The sequence below is a fragment of the Triticum urartu genome, chromosome 5A, assembly GCF_056163025.1.
Source record: "Triticum urartu cultivar PI428250 chromosome 5A, HENAU_Tu73, whole genome shotgun sequence".
Classification (NCBI taxonomy): Eukaryota; Viridiplantae; Streptophyta; class Magnoliopsida; order Poales; family Poaceae; genus Triticum; species Triticum urartu.
In genome coordinates, this window is record NC_141877.1 from 338,798,336 (window position 1) to 338,820,594 (window position 22,259).

Here is a 22,259-nt window from a genome sequence, read left to right on the forward strand (position 1 = left end):
TAAGAGAAAATGAAAAAATCGGCAGCCCCTGGTGCGGTTTAAGCCGTGTTTCGGGCGTGCCGTGGTGGTGCCCCTCCCCCTGTACCCATGGTATTTCTAGAGCGTAGTTATGTACGCGAAGCACTGGTGTTGCATTTTTGCGAGGGCTGGGGTTGGGGCCGCATTGCTACGCCTGCTCGGAATGTGCCAGGCGGTCTTGTTGTAGGTTACTCCGGGCGCGCTTGACGGTGTCCGGACGTTGAATGACCGGACTGGAGAATTGCCTGGAGAGGCTGCTTTGTGCTTCCACTGCAAGGGCCGCCGTGTGCTCCTCTGTTCGGAGGGAGCGTTCAGTGTTTCCATTGACCGTGATTACTCCTCGAGGGCCTGGCATCTTGAGCTTAAGGTATGCGTAGTGCGGTACCGCATTGAACTTGGCGAATGCGGTTCGCCCGAGCAGTGCGTGATAGCCACTGCGGAATGGGACTATGTCGAAGATTAACTCCTCACTTTGGAAATTATCCGGAGATCCGAAGACCACTTCAAGTGTGACTGAGCCTGTACAGTTGGCCTCTACACCTGGTATTACGCCTCTAAAGGTCGTTTTGGTGGGCTTAATCCTCGAGGGATCTATGCCCATTTTCTGCACTGTATCCTGGTAAAGCAGGTTCAGGATGCTGCCGCCATCCATAAGGACTCTAGTGAGATTAAATCCGTCAATAATTGGGTCTAAAACCAATGCGACGAATCCGCCATGACAGGTGCTAGTGGGATGGTCCCTTCGATCAAAGGTGATCGGGCAGGAGGACCATGGGTTGAACTTTGGGGCGACTGGCTCTACCGGGTATACGTCCCTTAACGCGCGCTTCCGCTCCCTCTTGGGGATGTGGGTAGCGTATATCATGTTCACCATCCGCACTTGTGGGGGAAAACCCTTCTGTCCACTGTTGTTCGGCGGCCGGGGCTCTTCATCGTCATCGCTATGCAGCCCCTTGTCTTTATTTTCGGCACTTAACTTGCCTGCCTGCTTGAACACCCAACAATCCCTGTTGGTGTGATTGGCCGGCTTTTTGGGGGTGCCATGTATCTGGCACAAGCGGTCGAGTATTCGGTCCAAACTGGACGGGCCCCTAGGATTTCTGTTGAATGGCTTTTTCTGCTGACCGAATTTATAGCCTCTGAATCCGGCATTAACTGCCGTATCCTCAGCATTGTCGCCGTTAATACAGCGCTTTTGCTTGTTGCGACGCGACCTGCCACTATTGTCCCTGGTATCCGAATTACCAGGGTTCTTGGTCATATTGTTGCTACGAGCAAGCCAGCTGTCTTCTCCCGCGCAAAAGCGGGTCATGAGTGTCGTGAGTGCTGCCATAGATTTCGGCTTTTCCTGTCCAAGGTGCCGGGCAAGCCACTCGTCACGGATATTGTGCTTGAAGCCTGCTAGGGCCTCTGCGTCCGGACAGTCGACTATTTGATTTTTCTTTGTTAGGAACCGTGTCCAGAATTGCCTAGCCGATTCCTCTGGCTGCTGAATTACGTGGCTTAGGTCATCGGCGTCTGGTGGTCGCACATAAGTGCCCTGGAAATTTTTGAGGAATGCGGCTTCCAGGTCCTCCCAACAGCTAATTGATCCTGCTGGCAAGCTGTTAAGCCAATGCCGAGCTGGTCCTTTAAGCTTGACTGGGAGGTATTTGATGGTGTGGAGATCATCGCCGCGGGCCATGTGGATATGAAGGAGATAATCCTCGATCCATACCGCAGGATCTTGTAACGCCCCGAGACCGATCTACCAGGTGTCGTCTAGTTATTCGCTGTTGTTGCCTTGTCATGCATTGCATATCATGTCATCATGTGCATTTCATTTGCATACGTGTTCGTCTCATGCACCCGAGCATTTTCCCTGTTGTCCGTTTTGCATTCTGGCGCTCCGTTCTCCTCCGGTGGTCATTTCTACCTTTCTTTCGTGTGTGGGGGTTAAACATTTCCGGATTGGACCAAGACTTGCCAAGCGGCCTTGGTTTACTACTGGTAGACCGCCTGTCAAGTTTCGTACCATTTGGACTTCGTTTGATGCTCCAACGGTTAACCGAGGGACCGAGAAGGCCTCGTGTGTGTTGCAGCCCAACACCCTTCCAAAGTGGCCCAAAACCCACCTAAACCTGCTCCATCATCTCGGTCGTTCGATCACGATCGCGTGGCCGAAAACCACACCTCATTTGGACTCTCCTAGCTCCCTCTACCTATAAATATGTGCTCCCCTCCCGAAATTCGCGAGTGAACCCTAGCTTTCTTCCACCTCCAGCCGCCGGACGTGTCCATCCCGGACCGGACAATGTCCGCCACCGCCACCTCACTCCGACGAATCGGAGCGCGCCAAGTCACTCCTGCCGCCGCCGCAAGCCAACCAGCTCGCGCCACCTCACCCGCGCCGCGCCCTCTCTCTCCGCCCCGCTCCCGCCGGCCCGCGCGGGCCTAGATCTCTCGCTGCCGCCTGGGAACGCGCCCCGCCGCCTGTCTGCATCGTGCGGCTGCCCGCGGCCTCCCGAGGCACGCGCCGCCCGCCGGGGGGCGCCGCCCGTCCGCCTCCTCGCCACTCCGCCGTGGAGCGACTGCTCCGGCCGTCGCCCGCCGGACCTCCGCCTCGACGCCGCAGCTCCGGCGACCTCACCCCGGCGCCCCTCCGCCGCCTTGCCCTCCTCCGGTTCCCTCGTTCCTCGCCGCCCTCTCCTTCCCCGTCGCCGGCGAACCGCATCTCCGGCGCTAACTCCGGCCAGATCCGCCGCTGCATCGAAAACCGTGCGAAACCCTAGATCTGGAGGTAGTAAATTTCTTCCAAGTCCTGAGATTTCAGATTCATGTGCCCATCTTCATCGCATCGTAACTTTGCATCCATATCTCCGATTCATGCTTATAGCATACCAAAATGTTCGCCTCAGAGAGTACATCATTTCATTCCATTGCATCATTTTCATTTGAGTTCATCTTGATGCCCGAAATGCTGTTAGAAAAGTGCTATTTGAGATAATTATCAGATCTGCTGCTCCATTTAGCTATTTGTCATTTTTGCCATGATTATTGTGTGCATGATATGCCCATGATCTCTACATATGTTTTGTTAAGGGTTTTGCCATCTTTCCAGAGGTGCAACCCATGTATTTTTGTGATGTGTGTGGTGTCTAGCACAAGCTTGCAAAGTGAGGCACTTGGTGATGCTGATTTCAGGGACTTAGCATTTCCACTAAGTCCTTGACCTGTTTATCTCATTATGCCATATGTTCATGTTGTTTCCTAGTGATCCGTGCCTCTTTTGAGGATGATCAGTAAGGATGTTTTGTTAATCTTGTAGTGCTCTATCCATCCATGTCTTTGTTTGCATTTGTGGAGCACCCTAGCTTGAGTCAATCGAGCTCTACTTTTGCTATTTCGTGAATCTGGGCAGATTGTCTACTTGTTAGCGATTTTGCCGATGATGTTGTAGTTGATCCATGCATGCTATGTTATTGTTCTTGCCATGCCTAGCTTTTATAATGTGTATTCTTGATGGGTGTATGCTTAGATTGTCATGACTTGCTCTGTAGTGAGTGCATCTAGCTCGTAAACATGCCTACTTGATATCTGTTTCAGCATGCTCCAGTTTTCACTAAGTATGAGAACTGATTATGTTTTTGCCATGTTCACATGCTTGCAAATGTATTTTCTGATCCCTTTGGCTCAAGGTCACTAAGGGACTTTTGTTAAGCTCTTTGAGTAGCTCCATGCCATGCTTTACTTTGCCATGTTCAGGTCCTGTAGCATATAGTTTTGTTGCTCCGAAGAGTGCTATCTGATCTGAAATTCCAGACAAGTGTTAATTTCACTAAGTCTGAAATCTGTTTGCCATATGCATTTTTGCCATGATTGTTTGAACCTGTTAATGGATGAATTGGCCGTAGCTCAGTGCTAGAATTTTGTTAAGCATCATGAATGCATCCCTGCCATGTATTTTGTTGCCATGTTTGGGTGCTGTAGCATGTTCATCTTGTTGCATTTAGATGGCTACTTGCTGTAAATCGCAGAACGTGGCCATATTTGAAGTGGTCGCCATTTCCAAACCGTAACTCCGATTCTGGTGATCTTTATATCGTTTTCAAGCGATTTCATCTCATATTTCCAGTGGAACACTTGGATTTCCAAGTTGAGGCCAGTTTCATGCATTCCTTGTCAAATCATGCATATGCATCGCATACCGCATCCCGCATATCATACCATGTTCATGTGTTGGTTGTTTACTATGTTGTGTGCTTCTTTCCGGTGTTTGCTTCTTCGGGTTGGTTCCGGTTACGTCGCGTTTGTGAGGACCCGTTTGTCTTCTTCAGGGACTCGTTCTTCTTCCTTGCGGGATTTCAGGCAAGATGATCATACCCTCGAAATCACTACTATCTTTGCTTTGCTTAGTTGCTCGCTCTTTTGCTATGTCTATGCTACGATACCTACCACTTGCTTATCATGCCTCCCATATTGTTGAACCAAGCCTCTAACCCACCTTTTCCTAGCAAACCGTTGTTTGGCTATGTTCCCGCTTTGCTTAGCCCCTCTTATAGCGTTGTTAGTTGCAGGTGAAGATTGAAGTTTTGTTCCTTGTTGGAACATGGAGATCGTTCCTTGTTGGAACATGTTTACTTGTTGGGATAACACAATATATCTTATTTAATTAATGCATCTATATACTTGGTAAAGGGTGGAAGGCTCGGCCTTATGCCTGGTGTTTTGTTCCACTCTTGCCGCCCTAGTTTCCGTCATATCGGTGTTATGTTCCCGGATTTTGCGTTCCTTACGTGGTTGGGTAATAATGGGAACCCCTTGACAGTTCGCCTTAAGTAAAGCTCTTCCAGCAATGCCCAACATTGGTTTTACCATTTGCCACCTAGCCTTTTCTTTTCCCTTGGGAGTCGCGCTCCTGAGGGTCATCATTATTTACCCCCCCCCCCCGGGCCAGTGCTCCTCTGAGTGTTGGTCCAACCTGTCAGCTACCGGTGACCACCAGGGGCAACTCTGGGCTGGCCTACCCGTACCTAGGACAATCTGAGTGTGCCCTGAGAAAGAGATATGTGCAGCTCCTATCGGGATTTGTCGGCACATTCGGGGGGTGTTGCTGGTTTAGTTTTACCCTGTCGAAATGTCTTGTAGAACCGGGATACCGAGTCTGATCGGAATGTCTCGGGAGAAGGCCTATTCCTTCGTTGACCGTGAGAGCTTGTGATGGGCTAAGTTGGGACACCCCTGCAGGGATTTGATCTTTCGAAAGCCGTGCCCGCGGTTATGGGCAGATGGGATTTTGTTAATGTCCGGTTGTAGATAACTTGAACCTTAACTTAATTAAAATACATCAACCGCGGGTGTAACCGTGATGGTCTCTTCTCGGCGGAGTCCGGGAAGTGAACACGGTGTTGGATTATGCTTGACGTAGGTTGTTCTAGGATCACTTCTTGATCATAGTTGTTCGACCGTGCTTTGCCTTCTCTTCTCGCTCTTATTTGCGTATGGTAGCCACCAGATATGCTAGTCACTTGCTGCAGCTCCACCTCATACCTTTTACCTTACCCACAAGCTTAAATAGTCTTGATCGCGAGGGTGCGAGATTGCTGAGTCCCCGTGACTCACAGATACTTCCAAAACCAGCTTGCAGGTGCCGTTGATCCGAGCAGATGACGCAACCAAGCTCAGGAGGAGCTCGATGAAGATCTTGTCCTTTGTGTTGTTTCGTTCTAGTTGATCAGTAGTGGAGCCCAGTTGGGGTCGATCGGGGACCTTTGTCACATTTGGGGTTCTTCTTTTATTTTGACTCCGTAGTCGGGCCCTGATTGTATTTGGATGTTGTAATGCTTTATTCATGTAATTGTGTGAAGTGGCGATTGTAAGCCAACTATGTATCTTTTTCCCCTATTGTATTACTTGGGTTGTGTGAAGATTACCTCACTTGCGACATTGCTTTCAATGCGGTTATGCCTCTAAGTCGTGCTTCGACACGTGGGAGATATAGCCGCATTGAGGGCGTTACAGATCTGTTGTGCCATCATATGATTCGATGTTTACGGGTTTGAAACCCTCGGGGATTTGATGATCCATTACTTCGTCTGTGAAGCATAGTGGGTGTGTGCCGCCTGTGTACTGGGCTATATCACGATGTAGCTCCAGTTAGCTTTGTCTACTGTGTTCGGCCCTACCGGATTTGTGTTCGGCGTGACGGTTATCGTCTCGAGTCATGGGGCGCCCACGCGATCCGTAGATCGATCTTGTTTGCCTTGCCTTGTCCTCCAACATATCTCGCAGGTCTGGCGCATTTTCCCGTGCCTTGGTACGGGGTGCGGCTTGAGTGGAGGGCCAAAAGGCCTCTCTGTCGCAGCCACAAGGTGGCCGGTCAGCCATATCAAGTGCTGGTGATGTAGGTTTAAGTGCTTCCTCCTCTAATCGGGGTAGCAACCTGCGCTTTGGGTAGCTCTTGGAGGGGCGTTCGAGTTTATGCTCTTTGGCCGTGAGGACTTCAGTCCATCTGTCGACTAGCAAATCTTGATCAGCTCTAAGCTGTTGCTGCTTTTTCTTGAGGCTTCTTGCCATGGCCATAAGCCTGCGTTGAAAACGCTCTTGCTCTACGGGATCCTCTGGCACGACGAATTCGTCGTCGTCGAGGCTTGCCTCGTCTTCGGAGGGAGGCGTATAGTTATCGTCCTCGACCTCTCTGTCTGCCGCTCTCTCATGAGGGCTGGCTTCTCCATCCTCCTGTGCTGAATCTTGCTGGAGGGGGTTTTCTTCGGCACTCTCCGGAGTATTATTATCTCCCGTGCCGGAATCACCGTATTTGTTTTGGCGGGATTTTGAGCGGCGCCGCTGACGCCGGCGCTTAGGCTGTTTCTTGGAGGGGTCATCCTCCGTTGTTCCATCGCCATCTACTTCTTTTGGGGTGTCCATCATGTATATGTCATATGACGAGGTGGCTTTCCAGGGCCCAATAGGCACTGGTTCTTCATCGTCTCCTGCATCGGCGTCCATACCGTCGATGTCTTCGAAGTCGAAGTCGAGCATGTCGGTTAAATCGTCGACAGTGGCTACAAAGTGGGTGGTGGGTGGGCTTTGAATTTCTTCATCGTCCGTATCCCAACCTTGCTGACCGTAGTTCGGCCAGGGCTCTCCTGATAAAGAGAGAGACTTTAGTGTCTTTAGAATATCGCCGAAAGGCGAGTGCTGAAAGATATCTGCGGCAGTAAACTCCATGATCGGCGCCCAATCGAATTCGATCGGCAGGGGCGCGGAGGGTTCCGAGTCCGGAGAGGAGTCCGGTTCCCTGGAGTCACGAGTCTCGCGGAGTACGGGGCTGGTGTTCGGCTCGATCGCCGTTGGGATCGCAGCCCCCGAGGCGGCGTCCAACCACCCATCCCCGATCGGCGCAGTAGGCTCCGAATTAAGGGTCGAAGCCGATGCGGGTGCGGCCTCCAGGGCACTGTTCGGCGGCAGAGCTAGATCATGCTCGTCGTGACAGTGCGGCGCGCTCGGCAGTGGCTCGAATTCGTCGAAGATCAAGTCCCCGCGGATGTCAGCCGTGTAGTTTAAACTTCCAAATCTGACCTGACAGCCAGGGGCATAGCTTTCGATCTGCTCCAGATGGCCAAGTGAATTGGCCCGCAGTGCGAAGCCGCCGAAGACGAAGATCTGTCCGGGGAGGAAGGTCTCACCCTGGACTGCATCGCTATTGATGATCGTAGGAGCCATCAAGCCTAACGGTGACGACACAGAGGAACTCTCAATGGAAGCACCAATGTCGGTGTCAAAACCGGCGGATCTCGGGTAGGGGGTCCCTAACTGTGCGTCTAGGCCAGATGGTAACAGGAGGCAAGGGACACGAAGTTTTACCTAGGTTCGGGCCCTCTTGATGGAGGTAAAACCCTACGTCCTGCTTGATTAATATTGATGATATGGGTAGTACAAGAGTAGATCTACCACGAGATCGGAGAGGCTAAACCCTAGAAGCTAGCCTATGGTATGATTGTTGTGTATGAATGTGTTGTCCTACGGACTAAAACCCTCCGGTTTATATAGACACCGGATAGGGTTAGGGTTACATAGAGTCGGTCACAATGGTAGGAGATCTACATATCCGTATCGCCAAGCTTGCCTTCCACGCCAAGGAAAGTCCCTTCCGGACATGGGGCGAAGTCTTCAATCTTGTATCTTCATAGTCCAGGAGTCCGGCTGAAGGTATAGTCCGGCCATCCGGACACCCCCTAATCCAGGACTCCCTCAATCGTCATCATCATTACCATATACCACCACCCCACCATATACATCGCCGCTGCCATATACAACCACCAATCCGAGTCCGCATATACCATCACCATATACCACCACCAATCCGAGTCCAGATATTCCATCGCCATATACAACCACCAGTCCGAGTTCCACCAGATTCATCTCCGCCACCAGTCCGAGTCCAATATTTGTTGCTTTGTTTTAGAGTTCCAGATCACGTGATACTTCGAGTCGTGACCAAGTCAGACTCCCCAATTTACGTGTTGTTTTTATTGCTCTACATGATGCACGTTTGTTTGGTAACCTTGGGAAGTGCACCTTTTGCAACGATCGAGTATCTTTTCTTAGCTATGTTGTTACTCCACAGGGAATTGAAGTTGATAAAGCGAAGATTAAAGCTATTGAGAGCTGGCCGCAGCCCAAAACGGTCACACAAGTGAGGAGTTTCCTTGGCCTCGCTGGTTTCTATAGGCATTTTGTGAGAGATTTCAGCACTATTGCTGCACCTCTCAACGAGCTTACAAAGAAGGATGTGCCTTTTGTTTGGGGTACCGCACAAGAAGAAGCCTTCACGATATTGAAAGCTAAGTTGACACATGCTCCTTTACTCCATCGTCCTGATTTTAATAAGACTTTTGAGCTTGAATGTGATGCTAGTGGAATTGGATTATGAGGTGTGTTATTACAAGATGGCAAACTTGTTGCATATTTTTCTGAAAAATTGAGTGGGCCTAGTCTGAATTATTCTACTTATGATAAAGAATTATATGCTCTTGTTCGGACTTTAGAGATATGGCAACATTATTTATGGCCCAAGGAATTTGTTATACATTCTGATCATGAATTTTGCAACACATTAAAAGTCAAGCAAAACTGAACCGTAATAAATGCTAAATGGGTTGAATTCATTGAGACTTTCCCTTATGTCATTAAACACAAGAAGGGTAAAGAAAATGTTATTGCTGATGCATTGTCTCGTCGTTATACTATGCTTTCACAACTTGACTTTAAAATATTTGGTTTGGAGACCATCAAAGATCAATATGTGCATGATGCTGAATTTAAAGATGTATTGCAGAATTGCAAGGAAGGGAGGACTTGGAACAAGTTCATTGTTAACGATGGATTTGTGTTTCGTGCTAACAAACTATGCATTCCAACTAGCTCTGTTCGTCTTTTCTTGTTGCAGGAGGCGCATGGAGGATGATTAATGGGACACTTTAGCGTGAAGAAGACGGAGGATATACTTGCTACACATTTCTTTTGGCCAAAGATGAGACGGGATGTTGAGCGTTTTGTTGCTCGTTGCACTACATGTCAAAAAACTAAGTCATGACTCAATCTTCATGGTTTATATATGCCTTTGCCTGTACCTAGTGTTCCTTGGGAGGATATATCTATGGACTTTGTTTTAGGTTTACCTCGAACAAAGAAGGGGATGGATAGCATATTTGTTGTCGTGGATAGGTTCTCGAAAATGGCACACTTTATACCATGTCATAAAAGCGATGATGTTGTTAATGTTGCTGATTTGTTTTTTCGTGAAATTATTCGCTTGCATGGTGTGCCAAATACTATTGTTTTAGATCGTGATACTAAATTTCTTAGCCACTTTTGGAGATGTTTATGGGCTAAGTTGGGGACTAAACTTCTTTTTAGTACTACATGTCATCCCCAAACTGATGGACAAACTGAAGTAGTCAATAGAACATTGTCTACCATGCTTAGGGCTCTTTTGAAGAATAACAAGAAAATGTGGGAAGAATGCTTGCCTCATATTGAATTTGCTTATAATCGTCTGTTGCATTTTACTACTAACATGTGCAGTTTTAAAATTGTGTATGGTTTCCTACCTCATGCACCTATTAATTTGTTACATCTTCCATCTTTGGAGAAGGTTAATTTTGATGCTAAACAACGTGCTGAATTGATTTTAAAAATGCATGAGTTAACTAAGGAAAACATTGCGCGTATGAATGCTAAATATAAACTTACTGAAGATAAGGGTAGAAAATATGTTGTGTTTGCATCTGGAGATCTTGTTTGGTTACATTTGCGTAAGGATAGATTTCCTAATTTGCGTAAATCAAAACTAATGCCACGTGCTGATGGCCCTTTTAAGATGTTAGAGAAGATAAATGATAATGCATATAAACTTGAGCTACTTATAGATTTTGGGGTTAGTCCCACTTTTAACATTGCAAATTTCAAGCCTTATTTGGGTGAGGAAGATGAGTTTCCGCCGAGGACGACTTCATTTCAAGAAGGGGAGGATGATGAGAACATCAATACCATTGTTACACCCACAGACCCTGCTGCTATACATACTGGATCAATTACTAGAGCTCGCGCATGCCAATCAAATTATCAGGTACTTTCGTTTCTTGGTAATGATTCTAATGTTCATGAGAACTAGCAGGTGCACTCACGCATTTGCGCGGCCAAAATTTTATAGATAATAAATGTGTTATTTTCTTTATCTGTTGCAAATTTCACATATAACAAAAATATATTATCCATTTGCATTATAATAAATATTTTTGCTTTAAATTTTCTATTGAGGTACCTGCAAAAAAGTTGCTATTGAGGACGCCGGGTAATAGTTCGCCAATTGCCTGGCTCTGTCATATATGCCGCAGAGACACATAGCTGCCTTGTGCATGACCGTCTTCCATGGCTCGTCTTATTCAATTACCTAGGTATCCAATTTGAGTATATCTCTCTTTTCTTTTTACATTGAAGCATGCCATACAATTTTTTTGCAAATTCTTTTATAGAAATTATTTACATGATATATATAGTAGAGTTATTTGACTTGCCATTTATTTGCTTTAGTTTTCTAGAGATTTGGACTTAGATTTTTTTCCATTATACAGAACTTAAAATTTTGTTTTTTGTGAACACGCCCAAAGCAATTACATGTATACCCCAAAAAACTGTAACCAAGTCTGTTTTGGATAAAACTGTAACCAAGATTTTTTTAGTTTTTTAGGTAACCAAGTTTTTGTGGATATAAATCTCAAAAAAAAAGTTTTTGTGGATATATACAAACAGAAACCAAGTGTGCATAGTGCATCGTATGTAAGGCTCATCGGTTTTGATGTAGGCCCAATAGTCATACCACCACGCACCTTTTTTTCTTCCAAGAAAAACAACCTGTTTCCCTTGAAAAAATACAATGCACTATGCTCTTATCTCGTTAGATCCCCCACCAGGTTCCTCTCATCCACAAGCGCCATTTCTTTCGATTTGCTGCGAGCGATTGAAAGATGTCGTTGCTGGCATCAAGTAATCGATCCCCATGCTATCCTGAATCTAGTTGCCACTTATTTTCTTTGAATTTCTCTTCCTTGGGTGGTGGCTTAGGTGTCCGGATGAGTGCGTGCATGCGTTTGATGCAGTCTCTACGGGTGCGGATCCTCACTTACCTCGTTGACACTGGCAACACGGCTACGGTGAGCGCCAGGCAGAAAGCGCCGGCTGTGCTGCTCAACCTCGTCTAGCGGCCGTGGCAGAGATGCTGAAGGTTGGGGGCGCGGAGGAGACGGTGGGGGATCTCACGGAGGATGGGACGCCGGTTCGTGTATTTGCAGAACGAAATCGTGCTACTGACTTACTGAGTTGTTACCCTCCACATTTGTCGTGCTGTCGGACTCATACTAAATGTAAGTACTTATGGTATTCATATTTCCTAATGCAGATTACATCCTATAGTTCCTCCCATGACACTATAAAGTGTTTTATTTTGTATTTGTTGTGTTACTATGTCCAGTGAAAAAGGCTTTAATTTGTTAACTGTAATTTGGTTCATATGTATTAATCCACATAGAATGGTTGAAGTTTCATGGTTGAAGGTAGTGCTTATGACATCGAACATCTATTCATGGTTTTATTTAACTGAAAAGTCGTATGAGCTTTAGAAGTTTTATTGTCCAGAACAATAAACTGACAAAAGAGCATTTCTTTCAAGATATTACAATATGAGCTGCTTCTAATATTGCGGACATTCACACCACTATAATCTAATAGGTGTCCTTATCCAGTTATCCTGGTCGTTGTCAAGTACTCTTATCATATCTTTGTAAATACATATATAATCTACCTTGGTATTTTGTTGATAACCAATCCACTAATTTTCTGGATAACTTCCATGTTCTCCAAGGCTTTGTTTCACCTACTATATCATTCAGCCGGCACTTGTCTTCTTCCTTATGATGTCAGTAACATGGATTTTTTTTTTTGCAGTGTGGTCTTCTTTTTTGCAAAAAAAAAGCGACAACATCTGACCTTTGTACTCTTGGTCTTCCAGCCTTTTTTTTACTTTGCTCCAGCAGATTTCCTGTTCTTGCGGACATCTTTTCCCTTCCTTTCTGTCATACTTGCCACATTTCATTCTTCCTCTTGAGTCATTTGATAGTACAATAGATCTCAGTCTCCTCTTTTTGTCACTTTGTAGTTCACATGATGATAACAGTTGGTCGCGGTGCCCATCTTTGTTTACTGTAGCCCCATTTCTATCATGTGGTTCCTCTTTCGCAAGCACCAGTTCACATGACATTTTGGTAGGTGAAACTTTATTATTTCGTGACTGCAAAATAAATATATATTTGGAAATTAGACATGTTTCTAAAAAATCTAGAAGTGTATATGTGAATAAAAATCTATCACCCTTTTAACTGCATGTTCAGCTTCTTTGTATTATGTTTTAGCAAGGCGTCCCCTTCATCATCCATCAAATCATGTGCAACATATGTGCCGAATCGGTTTGGAACTTATAAACATGGTACCTAATTTTTAAATTTTGGAAAATGAATAAAAACACCTTTACCTCGTCAGCTTTATTGTATAAGTACATCATCTCTAGTCGATCATTAGGCACAAATGTTATTTTTACATAATTATGGTATTAACTTTGGAGCATCAGATTTCCCATCCAATGACTCAGCAAGTTAAAGATAGATGTATAATGGTCATAAAAATAATTAGTTTGAAGTCTTAATAACAACTATAAAAATACCCAAGCGTTGGAGTGTAGTTGAAAGTCTCAATTGAAATCATAAACATACATGAGCATCGTATATCTTCCTTTGCCCGTTCTTGTATTAAGTCAGGTTCTTGGTAGATAGCTCAAAGTAATAAAAGGAGGATATTTTGTGGATTCCTCAATCGTAAAATTGCTAAATGCATAAGTAGATTGCTCATCGATCTTTGATCTGAAAGTGTGTATGAGACTTAGTAATTGTTTTTAAAAATGCTAGAATAATTTCTAGTTTAAAATATAAAGAATATACATGTTCATCCATTAAGATCATATCTAGGCTAATAAGCTCATCAATTGCAGGATTTATCCCGTATCCTTATTACTTTCACTTGAATGTTCCCGTTTTGTCCCTTCGTTGTTAAGTCGCTCAATTTCTTGTGTGGCACAATGTTTTGCCTACAAATAATACAAAAATAGTTTTTCAATTCATGAAGTACCAGTGAAAACTCCCAAAACTAAGTGAATTTAGTAAATAATAATTACCAAACTTGATAAGTCAGGTGAGAAGACATTGGGCGTGGCGTCGTCCAACTTCAAGTTACGTATTACTCCCTCCTTTTTGGTTTATAGGGCTTATCTCAAAATTTTAGTTTTTCCATTTTATAAGGCTCAATTTGGTTGTTTTCCATCACATGTTCAGATTCCAAGGTGCATTAAATCATTGCATGCAAGTATTAAGAGAAAATTGACCAATGCATGTACTTTATGCATGCATGCATTGCAATTTATGCATTGATAAACATAATGTTTTGAGGAAAACAAGTGCATTAATTAGGTGCTTTTGCAAACTACAAAAAGTATTCCACCATTCATCATCTACCTTGGTTGGTGAGATTTTTGAATTGAGCCCTATAAACCGAAAAGGAGGGAGTATGTGAATCTGTTGGATGTGGTAGTCATGGAGTGTCAGTTCTTGTTGACTTCAATATTTGTCGGTGTCGAGTTGAGCGTCAAGTCGCCCGTTGCTTCCTATTACCAGCTAACTTTGTTTTATTTGTGGTGTCAAGACTCAGGCATCAATTTTCTCATTGTGTCTAGCACTGGCTCACTTTGATTCTCCTGTTTTTGGTAGATTCTTGGGCGTGTGCTATACGTGGTCAGCTAATAATTGTCGAACTTGATGATTCAGGTGAGAAGACATTGGGCACCGTCTGACTTTGAGTTTTCGTGCCACATGAAGCAGTTGGATGTGGTAGTTGTGCAGTGGCAGTTCTTGCTAACTTCGATATTTGTCGGTGTCGAGTTGAGCAGCGAGTCTCCCATTGCATCATCGTACCAGCTTCATTTTTTCTTGGTGGTGTCAAGACTCAGGCATTGATTTCGTCCCACTGGTTATGTCCGTGTCGAGTTGAGCGGCAAGTCTCCCATTGCATCATCGTACCATCTTCATTTTTCTTTGTGGTGTCAAGACTCAGGCATTGATTTCGACCCACTTGCTCCCTTCAATTTCTTGTTTTTGGCTGATTTATTGGGCATGTGTTTTATGTGGACGACTGGTCTTGTTTATATTGGTTGATGTGGCTAACACCGTGTTGAGTCCTGATCCTATATTTGTCTTGCATGCATCTGTCCGGTTTTGGATTGTCAGCATGTGAGTTGTACTTACGTATCCTTATATGCTTGGATATCCTTATTTGTTGACCCATCATTGAGAAAGAAAACTATTATTTGGATCTTTCTGTGGTTGTCTCGGACAGATTTGCTAGAACACTTGTTGTAGTACTTGACGTAGCGTGTTGTATTGTTTTGTATTACACATTAATATTTGCATGTACACAATTTCAAAAAAAAAATCCTAAATCAATACGGACGTTTTCTTTTGAGCCGAATACACACGGTTCCGTGCTTCCACCTGTGCATATGCTTATAGACGTGATAGTTTTTTCCTTTTGAGGAATAGACGTGATAGTTCAATATATTCACACATACATCTTAACATGTTACGCAAAATCTTTTAAATCTCAGCCATCATTATTTTGATCTGACGGTGGTAATAATATTAGCATATGTGGGTAAATGTGATGGCTCGTTTGACTCTTGTTTTAACTTATAATAGATATGATACCGTCTAAATTGGATACATTTGTTTTGCTTACAAATGAAGGGCCTAGCTTGGAGAAGGATGAACATTGGAGCAAGAACAAGCATGGAGTTGATGGCATGCGTAAAGGAAACAAGAACGAAGTTTCAAGTGATGATTTTAGGACTTTAAAGCCACCATAATGAGTGCATGAAGCCTTGGACGAAATATACAAGATGCCACTTCATAATTTTCATCCAGAGGCTATTGTAGGTGTTGCGTCACCTTATTATTGGACCATGCCCATGTATTTTCGAAATACTTAAGTATAGGTTGTTTTTAGAGTCTGTATGTGTGGGGAAACAAGAGTTAGCGTTGGCTTCGAACCACTCCACCAAGGGCCACGAAATTCCCCCTCTTCGTCCATATATAAACCCTTAGGGCGTCGTTTAGACTTTGGGTTTTGTTTAGAATAAAAGTTTGCCATACCTGCAATTTCGCGTATTTCGTTTGTGTTCAACGACCAGACCAAGACATCACAGAACCCCACCTTGATCAATAAAGCTTTCATCTTATATTCGCAATATCCAGATTGTAATCTTAGTTTCTTACTTGTTCTTCGTTTGCTCGTAGGAAACAGACCCTCGTGGTCAGGTTGATCATGCTCCGGCATGGTCAATAACCCCTCGGAAGTTGGTTTAGCGATTGCTAAGGCGCGACATCTCGCACGATCGTAATCGGATCGTCAAGGTCGACTCCCACAGAAAACGGTAGCCACCATCTCATCGAAACATCGGGACACCTTTGCCTCTATCAAAACGATATCCATTGCCTCTTATTGCTTTCAAGTTTTTTTCTCGTGTCAACATAGAACAACATGAGTGTTGTGTGAATTTTTGTGATTTTTCGGGGTTCGTTTGGACATTTTTATGCATTAACTGAGTTTTTAATGCATTTATGTGCATAATTCAAATTTGAACTACATGTGCATGCTCCAGTACATATAAATTCGTTGAAAAATCAAATCTGTGTCCTTGAGTGCATGCTTAGGTCCCTTGTAAGAAATGGGAATGAATTTCAAACACCAGAGCATCGTTGATTGCCGGCAAAATATTGAGATGCCTGGTTTTTAAATTCTAGTAAATCCAAAACTCGTCTGAAATTCATGAAACTTGGCATGCTATCATGGAAGGGCACCAGTGTTGTGGTATTTTCTGTGTCCATTTTGAGAGAAGGTGCACTCGAATAATGATAGCCAACAAATGCATTTTGAAAAAAAATAGCTGCCACTTTAATATCACAAACATTTGTATAATTCAAATCGTGTGCGTTCAGTTAACCATTCACATGACGCCACATATCTTGGTTTTAATGGCTATATGAGGTGCCGTGTGGACAGCTGCTCGACTGAACGGGAGGCGTGCGACCACAGTCCGGTGCGCAGGCTCACCGGGAAGCGTACAAGCTGTTCAACGCAGGATCTGTGCATCTCTTCAACGCAAACGGTTCAGATTACGGTATGCAAATTAAAGCCAGACTTCGGCGCTAAGCCAAGAGACACTGCGATTTGTCAAAATATGCAGCTAAAAATCAATATCACCGTCTATTTTTCGCAACTAAAATTCAGTAATTAATCATATATTTCATTCATACTAGAGATTAAGCAGTCGTTCTCACCGGGAAGCGAGACAGCCTTGGACCGCCGCCCGCCTCACTCCCACTAGTAGATATTAATGGCGCTGCCGAGCGGCCGCACCCCCATCCTCGCCACACACAATTCCTCTCTCTCCGCCCGCATCCTCGACGCCGCTCTAAGTCCTCAAAGTCGTCAGTGTACGAGGATGCCGCCGAAGCGCCCCATCGGAGGGAGTGGCGACGCTGGGGCTGCTGAAGCACCGGAGCACTGCGTGAATATGGAGACAAAGGTTCCCATCCCCGCCGACGAGGTGGAGAACGAGGCTGCCAACAAGTGGAGGCAGGTCGAGAAAGAACCGCAAGCGACTCCAGCAGGCCTAGACTTCATCAACAACCTCCCCAATGATATGTTGATAGTCATCATATCCCTCCTCCCAATCAGAAATCGGGCGAGGACAGCCCCCGTTTCCCGGCGGTGGCGCACCCTATGGCTCCACACCCCTGTCGACCTCCTCCACGCCCACAAGCTCTGTTGTGGATATCGCCAAAGCTTGGATGCGTTCTCCCAGATCCTCGGTAGTCACCATGGCCCAATCAAAGGCCTTACCGCGGGCAAGTTACGTTCCAATGGCAAGGAGCAAGCCAATCTTGATGAGTGGTTCCGATCCCGCGCCATAGATGCTCGAGAAGCTAAGTTATAATGATGGGCATATGAGCTTGCTGCCAACGTTCGTGCTCCGCTTCGTGCCCACGTTGCACCTCGCCAAGTTCATGAACTGCCACCCCCCCTTAATGACGCGCCCGCTCTTTTTCTACCACGACTGAAGCACCTTGAGCTCGTCATCGTCCGCATCCCAAAGGATGACATGGAGCGCCTGCTCTGCGGCCGTACTGCACTCAAGTTCCTTCGTCTTCAGGCGATGAATTGGTCGAGTACCTTGCACATCACCTCCAGGACTGTCCACACTATTTATGTGTGTTGTTGGTGCTGCAACGAGAGATCACAAAATTTGGAGCACAATATGGTCATCCAGGACACACCTTCACTTGAGAGATTACTTGTAGTTGATCGACAAGGTCCAACAAGAATCAATGTCATTTCTGCGCCGAAATTGAAAGTGGTGGGCTACTCGTCTGTCAAATACTACAACTTTCAGGTACAACAGTCGCCTTATATACCTCTCCTTCTTGATATCAACGTTATAACTAGTTTTGAAGATGTATGTTCGTCTGTCATCCAGCAAAGCTTCACCCAGACTCTGGGCACAGTGAAGGTCTTGGCACTAGAATCTGTCGTCCCCAACCTGGACCAAGTTTTCAGTTGCCTGAGATGCTTTCCGTGCCTGAAGAAGTTGTATATCGAGGTGATGTTCCTTTCCTGTTAAATGTTAAACATAAGGGAGTTCAATTTTTTGCACCTTTTCCCAAGTTTACAATGACTATGTACTACGATTTCTGAAGGAATTTTGGAGGATTTTAGGACATACACCCCCACCCCATATTGGTTGCTTCATTCATATGGTTACAATCGTCCATAAGCATTTCTCCTTTGGATTCCTCTGTACTAGTTTTCTTAGGGAATTTTTCATCCAATCCAACCTCTTGTGAAGAAGGCCACATGTTTCTAGATTGTAATCAAATTAATTCCCATGTTAATCATGACAGATCGAAGATGGCACGTTGGTGCATTTGAAAAATCCTGCAAACCAAATGGGCGTGTAGCACTGTTCAAAACTGCATGTAGGCACTAACACGTTCTCTTCTTTTGCAGTGCATATTAGACCCGTGGAAGATGTTGATAACGAAAATCACATCAAATGTCTGGATCTGCATCTCTCAAATATTACTTTGGACTCCTACCGAGGGACCCCACCGGAGATTACACTCGCCATGTTCTTTCTTGCCAGAGCAAAGGTGCTGAGGGTACTGAGGTTGAACACACATTTAATTAGGAAAGATCAATGGTATGATTATCAGAGGCGGCTGGTACTGCGGAATGGAAGTGCCTCCAAAAATGCCAAACTTCGTATTGGAAGAGCATATGGCAAAGCAATTGGAAGTTATTGTGTCAAACCCATACATGACTTGTCAGCGGCTGATCCCTTTTCAGAAATGATGCAGCTTGCAATGTTTGAATTTGGGCGTTGTAATCTTTGAACTTGAACCTTGCAATATTTATGGTATTTGTTATATTGAACCATTTCTGTTCTCTTGTCTCAAAGCAAACTGTTCATCTGGGCGAACCACATGTCGTACATCACACACACCTTGATCTGGCTGACCGTTTCTTTTGTGTTGCTTAATCACAAACAATTCATCCAAGTGAACCATATGCTGTACATTGCACACGTATTCATCAGGCTGCCCATTTATTTTGTTCCGCCTCATCGCAAACGGTTCATCCGAGTGAACGGTATGCTGTACATTGCACACACCTTGATCTGGCTAACCGCTTCTTTTGTGTTGCCTAATCACAAATAGTTCATCCAAGTGAACCGTATGTTGTACATCGCACACGCCTTCATCAGGCTGCCCGTTTCTTTTGTTCCACCTCATCGCAAATGGTTCATTGGACTGAATCGTATGCCCTGGATCGCACACGCAACTAATATCTGAACCGTGTTTGATGCTTCCTCCATTGCAAACGTTTTGCACCTTTTTGACGTTTTTTTGCATCCCCGTTTGTGATTAATGCATCACACACAGTTTCATGAAAGGGTCTCTGATCATAGTGTCACGTTAGCAGCATCCTGCAATAGTGCATGTTGCTAAAGGAGACATTGATCTTAAGCATGTTCGTACCGATAAGCAATTGGCTGATATATTCACTAAACCGCTTGATGAGAAAGTATTTTGCCATTTGAGAGGTGAATTGAACATCATTGATGCCTCAAACTTGGAGTAGGAACTCCATTCGGATACATGCAAGGCATGAGCCTTTGACTAAATCTTGATATTTCTCTTATGATTATGATCATATGTCATGGATCTATACTTGTACCCTTGCATGCTATCTAACCCTTGTAGGTACTTGTATGAGCTCAAATCCGTGAGATTGCAACCCACTCACATCTTGAGCGATCTCTACATCACTAAGTCTCTAAAATATAGTGGTTGAAGTCAAGGAAGCATGAATCCTTTCAACATATGCTTTGACAAGCTTAATATATTAAATATCATTTGGTATCAAATTTCATGATTGTCATGTTGGATACACAAGTGCTCTTCCTTGCCCATGTAGGTAGATGGACTCAAATTACATGAGATGCTCCCAACTATTGATGAGCTACATCAACCTTGAGCATCCTACACAAGTTCAACTACATGATCAAGAACAATACCACCACCCAAGGTATGTCATTCTATGTTAGAGAAGCTTTACCCCAAGTCATGGGTCAAAGCAGCTCAACAAGATGTGAATACATCAAAATGCTTAAACACAAAATGGTAACCCCATTTTGAGCTTAAACGATGAATATGAACTACGATCAAGTGTTCTCACTTGACTCCTCAGTCAATATACTCTAACATAGGTGACTTTGTCACCGACCACCTCTAGATGAACTTCTCTAGCATTTATTTATGTTCTTGCATTTGTGCCTAGCTTGCTTGTTCCCTTTTCACTTCATCTAGATTTGTTTTTTCTTTTTCTCTGTTGTGTTCTGCATTCCCTGCATCTAATTTATTGCAAACCTTTCAGTTAATTCCCTGCAAATCTTTGTGAGATCCTTTTTTCCTAGTGAGCTGAGATGACAAAATCTTTCTTCAGTACTGAACTCGGTCTCACTGACTTATCAACGGGCCTTAAAAAGGACTAGAGGTGGAAGGCAACTTGGGCCACTAAGGCCCAAGAGGGGAGGTGCCCCCTTTCCCTCCAGGGGATGCCGATTTGGGGAGGGGTAAGGACTCCTCCTTGCCCCCTTGGCCGGCACAAGGGGAGGGTAGTTGTAACGCCCCGATGCAACTTTCCATAGTTGTAGCTCCGACTCTTGCCTTTTTCGGAGATGTGATATGAGATTCCCTTCATGGTTCGATTTTGTCTTTGTTTTTGCTTTTGTCCATGTCATGCATTTCATATCATGTCATCATGTGCATCGCATTTGCATACATGTTCGTCTCATGCATCCGAGCATTTTCCCTGTTGTCCGTTTTGCAATCCGACACTCCTATGTCCTCCAGCGCCCCCTTTTGACTCTTTTCGTGAGCGGGTGTTAAACGTTCTCGGAATGGACCGAGATTTTCCAAGCGGCCTTGTTACACCACCGGTAGACCGCCTGTCAAGTTTCGTGCCATTTGGAGTCCGTTTGATACTCCAACGGTTAACCGGGGAACCGTAAAGGCCTCGTGTGTGTTACAACCCAACACCCCTCCAAAATAGCCCAATAACCCTTCCAAACCCCCTCCATCCTCTCGGCCGTTTGATCACGATCGCGTGGTTAAAAACCGCACCCCATTTGGACACTCCCACCTCCTTCTACCTATATAAACATCTCCCCCTCCATTTTTCGCGAATCAAACCCTAAAATTTCCCCACCGCGCCGTGTCGGACATGTCCGTCGCCGGCGGACACGTCCAGCACCGCCGCCCCGTCCAATCCCGGCGCGACACCTGTCCCGTCGCCTCTCCACCGCGCCTCCTCTCTCTCCCCGCCGCCGCGGCCCGCCGGGGCCCGAGGCCGGCCCGCCCCGGGCCGCGACCGGGCCGTCCGCGCCCGATGCTCCGCCGCCGCGCCCGCGCGCTTCCGCCACCAAGCCGCCTCCCGCCGCGTGCGTCGCCGCCTCCTGCCGCGTGCACCGCCGCCTGCTGCCCCGCCGTCGTGCGCCTGCTGCTCCGCCGCCGCTCGCCGCACCGCCCGCGCCGCCCCGCAAGCCTCCTTGGCCGGCGCCCCACCTCCGGCCGACCGGATCCAGCAAGAGAGCGGCCAGATCCGGCCGGAGCCCTCGTCACCGGCGTCGCCCCGAGCCTCTCCGGCCTCCTCCTCCTTCGTCTCTGGTCAGCTAGCTCCGGCTGTCCTCGTCATCCGTGTCGCCCCAGATCCAGATCTGGAAAAGCCTAAGGTGGACCCCGAAAATATCCTAAGTCCCTGAGTTTTTGCATTCTGAAGCCCTGTTCACCATGCCATAACTCATCCGTAGATCCGTTTTGCATGCATGATATATCAAAATGTTCATCATGACGTGCTCTTCATTTTGTTGCATTGTAACATGCTTGTTTAAGTCCATCCTGATGCCCAAATCACTGATGCAAGAGTGCTATAAAATGTTTGCTCCTGTTACTTATCAGTTTAGGGTGATTTGTCATTTT

General features: G+C 45.6%; 1 long non-coding RNA gene across 5 annotated transcripts; it reads left to right on the forward strand.

The window, feature by feature from the left end:
* Positions 1 to 11,240: 11,240 nt before the first annotated feature.
* LOC125508847 (uncharacterized) lies at positions 11,241 to 14,975 on the forward strand. Of its 5 annotated transcripts, none has more exons than XR_007283790.2 (3): positions 11,340 to 11,924; positions 12,505 to 12,821; positions 14,373 to 14,975. It is a non-coding gene; the product is annotated as an uncharacterized LOC125508847 (long non-coding RNA). The 5 variants fall into 5 exon arrangements; XR_007283787.2 differs by having other exon boundaries at positions 11,342 to 11,924; positions 14,430 to 14,975; XR_015604626.1 differs by having other exon boundaries at positions 11,344 to 11,924; positions 12,716 to 12,821.
* Positions 14,976 to 22,259: the final 7,284 nt, after the last annotated feature.